The sequence below is a fragment of the Olea europaea genome, chromosome 11, assembly GCF_002742605.1.
Source record: "Olea europaea var. sylvestris chromosome 11, O_europaea_v1, whole genome shotgun sequence".
In the NCBI taxonomy this organism is placed as follows: domain Eukaryota; kingdom Viridiplantae; phylum Streptophyta; class Magnoliopsida; order Lamiales; family Oleaceae; genus Olea; species Olea europaea.
This window is the reverse complement of record NC_036247.1, coordinates 27,399,350-27,404,099: the sequence shown is the minus strand read 5'-3', so window position 1 is coordinate 27,404,099 and position 4,750 is coordinate 27,399,350.

The window sequence follows — 4,750 nt, the reverse complement described above, 5'->3', positions numbered from 1 at the left end:
ATTAAAACCATAAACAATTTCAAAAGGAGAAAACGAAGCAGTAGAATGTGTAGCTCGATTATATGCAAACTCTATAAACGGTAAACACTCTTTCTATGATTTCAGATTTTTATTGATCACTGTCCTAAGTAGTTGAGTCATAGTTCGATTAACTACCTCAGTTTATCCATCTGTTTGTGGGTGACAAGTTGTAGAAAATAATAACTTAGTTCCTAATGTACTCCACAGAACACGCAAAAAATGACTCAAAAACTTCACGTCCCTATCAGACACTATACTTTTAGGTACTCCATGTAAACGTACTATTTCCCTAAAGAATAAGTCTACAATATTAGTAGTATCGTCAGTTTTATGACATAGTATGAAGTGCACCATCTTACTAAACCTATCGACCACTACAAATATTGAATCCCGACCCCTTTTTGTCCTAGGCAAATCTAACACAAAGTCCATAGATATGTCTACCTAAGGTTCACTAGGTATAGACAAAGGAGTATACAAACCGTGGGGTTGAACCTTGGACTTAGCCTTTTTACAAGTTATGCACTTTCCACATATTTGTTCTACGTCATGTCGCATTTTAGGCCAATAAAAATGTTTCCCTGACATGTCTAAAGTCTTTTGAACCCTGAAGTGTCCCATTAAACCACCCCCATGTGCTTCTCTTACCAATAATTCACACAAAGAATAATTAGGAATGCACAACGTATCTCCCCTTAACAAATATCCTTCATGCCTATAGAATTTATCAAATGCACCTTTGTCACATGAAGCATAAATACTAGAAAAATCACAATGAGATTCATACATGCCCTTAATAGGTTCGAAACCAAGTAATTTAGTACTTAATGAATTTAAAAGCACGTACCTTCGAGACAACGCATCAGCAACTATATTTTCGTTACCTTGTTTGTACTTGATGACGTAGGGAAATGTCTCGATAAACTCCACCCATCTCGTATGTCTTTTGTTCAACTTACCTTGACCTCCCAAATGCTTTAAAGATTCATGATCGGTGTGTATCACGAATTCCTTTGGCCATTAGTAGTGCTGCCAAGTCTCCAATGCTCGAACAAGTGAATACAGCTCCTTGTCATATGTCGGATAATTCAATGCTACCCTACTTAACTTTTCGCTAAAGTAAGCAATAGGTCTCCTTTCCTGCATTAACACTGCTTCTATACCTATTCCTGATGCATCACACTCAACCTCGAATGTTTTATTAAAATTTGGTAATACCAAAACAGATGCTTTACATAGTTTATCCTTAATGGTGTTAAATGCAATTTCTTGAGATTCTCCCCAATGAAAACCTACACTCTTCTTTACTATTTCAGTCAACGGTGTGGTGATAGTGCTAAAATCTCTTACAAATCGCCTATAAAAACTAGTCAATCCATGAAAACTCCTAACTTTAGTTATAGTCTTAGGTGTTGGCTATTTTTTTATAGCTTTTATCTTTTCTTCATCGACTTCCACCCCGTTAGCACTAACCACAAATCCTAGGAAAACAACTCTATCCATGCAGAACGTGCACTTTTTGAAATTAGCATAAAGTTGTTCCTTTCGCAACACAACAAGCACACAATTTAAATATTCTAAATGCTCATCTAGATTTTTGCTATAAATTAAGATGTCATCAAAATAAATTACAACAAATTTTCCAATAAAAGCACACAAAACATGGTTCATTAAACGCATAAAAGTGCTCGGTGCATTAGTGAGTCCAAACGGCATAACTAACCATTCATACAATCCATACTTAGTCTTAAACGCCGTTTTCCACTCATCACCCTCCCGCATGCGAATTTGATGATACCTACTCTAAAGATCAATCTTACTAAAAATGCAAGCACTATGCAACTCATCAAACATATCATCTAACCTAGATATTGGGTGACGATATTTTACCGTGATATTGTTAATAGCTCGACAATCCATGCACATTCTCCAAGTCTCGTCCTTCTTAGACACCAGCAAGACAGGTACAGCACATGGACTCATGCTCTCCCTGACATAACCTTTGCTCATCAACTCTTCCACTTGCTTTTGAAGCTCCTTCGTCTCCTCGAGATTGCTTCGGTAAGCTGGTCGATTTGGTATGACAGCTCCGGGTACAAAGTCAATCTGGTGCTCAATGCCTCTGATTGGTGGCAATCCACTTGGCATCTCCTCAGGAAACATGTCGTCGAACTCCAGCAATAAAGACTTAACCAAACTAGGGAGGGATGTGTTAGAATCCTCGAAATTGAGGAGGGACTCCTTGTACACTAACAATATCATTTGCCTATTATCGCTCATAGCCTTTTTCAACTCACTCTCTTTTGCATAGAAGTTGACCTTTAGCTTTTCTCTCTGCTCATCTGACTCTTTTTCTCTCCTCTCAACTGACTCTTTTTCTCTCCGCTCATGTGGCTTCTCTCTCTTTTCTCCACTCTCAGCCACCTCACTATTTTCTCTCTTATTGATGGTTTCACTATTGCCTCTCCTTTTTCCTGACTCTCTTATTCTCTCGTCTTCCTCACTTTCAGCTTGATTTGATCTCCATACACTTGTGCCGGTGTTAATGGCGCAAGAGTAATAGTCTTCCCATCCTTGACAAAGTTATAACGATTCCTATATCCATCATGTGTGACCCTTCTATCATATGGCCATGGTCTTCCTAACCAGATATGACCTACATGCATAGACACCACATCACATACTACTTTGTCACTATAACTCCCAATTGAGAAATTAATTAAAACTCTTTTATTCACCCTAACTTCCCCACTTTCATTCAACCATTGCAACTTATAAGGCCTAGGGTGTCTTAACAATGCTAGCCCTAATTTTTCCACTAAAGTTGTACTAACTACATTCGTGCAACTCCCATCATCAATAATCATACTATATACCTTATCGTTGACGTAACAATGTGTGTGGAATATATTTTCTCGCTGTTGCTCTGAATCATCTACTTTGACTTTAGTGTTAAGAGCTCTCCTTGACACCAACGATTCCCCAACAGCAAACTCTAATTTTTCTTCTTCTTCAACGTCCTCCAATGCAGGCATGTCCTCAAACTCTCCTTCACTTTCACTCACCACCTCTCCATTATCCAATAAAACCATTACCCGTTTATTTGGGCATTGAGAAACAATGTGCCCTGACCCCAAGCATCTGAAACACTTGATGTCTCGATTCCTTGATGGTTGTGAATCTGTTCTGGGTGCTGTTTTGCTAGCACTTTCTTCTTTCCCTTTCTGCCACTCATTCCTACCTTTAGGTACAGCTTTATCACCTTTGTTGTTGTTGTTCCACCCTGGCTTCCAAGATGGATTAACACTCGAAGTTCCTAACGGCTGCCTAGCTGCCCCTTTCCTCTTTAGCTATCTCTCTACCTTCATAGCCACATGCAACATGTGTTCCAACTCCAAATAATGTTGCAACTCCACTACATTGGAAATTTCTCTATTCAACCCATTCAAGAATCGTGCCATGGTAGCCTCCCGATCCTCCACCACATTGGCCCCAATCATGAGTATTTCCATCTCCTTATGATAGTCCTCTACACTTTTCGACCCTTGATATAGACCTTGCAGTTTTTGATGGATCTCTCAGTAATAGTGGCTAGGAACAAACCTCTTTCTCATCAATGACTTCAATTCCTCCCAAGTGCTGATTGGTCTTCCCCCACTCGTACGTTGTGAAGTAATCACTTGATCCCACCATGAAATTGCATAGTCACTGAACTTCAAAACTGCTAACTTCACATTTTTCTCCTTCGAGTAGTTATAACACTTGAAGATCATTTCAACCTTCCTTTCCCACTCCAGGTATGCCTCGGGATCACTTCTTCCTTTGAATGAAGGAACTATCATTTTTATATTTCCCAAATTTCCATCCCACTCCTCCCCGCGATCATTCCAACCCGTTCTGTCGAACCTATCGCCTCTATTCCTCATCCTTCCCATCTCAACACCGTAAAATTCATTTTCGCCCATGTCACTCCCATATCCATACTCCTCTCGCCTTTCCCTCCTAGGCTCCCATCTATCCGGTCCTCTGGCATTGGATACTTCCACTCGATGCCCCCAACTAAGATTAGCCACCGATGTATCTAATCTATTCATCCAAGCCTCCTGCTTCTCCAACCTATCTCTCACATCTCCAAACACCCTCTCAAACCTTTGCACTAAATCTTTCGTTGCATTGCTATTATTGCCTTGTCGGCTTGAGTTTGATTCTGCCCTTTCTGACATCCTAACACTAAAATTTTATTTTACTACCTCACCAAAAGTCACTCGGGAACACACAAGGGCTTTTACCCTCTATTAAGCTCACCTCTCTACCTCTTACCACTCAGTTCTTTCAACAATTACTTCTAGGAACAATCAATGAACTCAATCAATCAATCAAATCGTGTAGAATTCCCCAAACCGGATGTGACTCAATAATTGTAACAAAGGACTCAAAGAAAACTTTTAAAACTTGACTTGAGTTGAAGGAATGGAATGATTTAATGTGTCCAAGTAATTTAGAAACGATAATGAATAATAAAAGTTGGTATTTGACGGATCAATAATATTTAACAAGTTTTTTTTTGCTGTACGGATGAACAGTACCGTACGGATGAACAGTAATTTTTTTTATTTTTTTAGATCCGGAAATCAATAACAAAACCAACAAAGAAAACGAAAACTGATTTGGGCTAAAATTGAGCCCAGAAACGAAATTTGAAGATTTTTGATGAAACTTTTGGATCAAA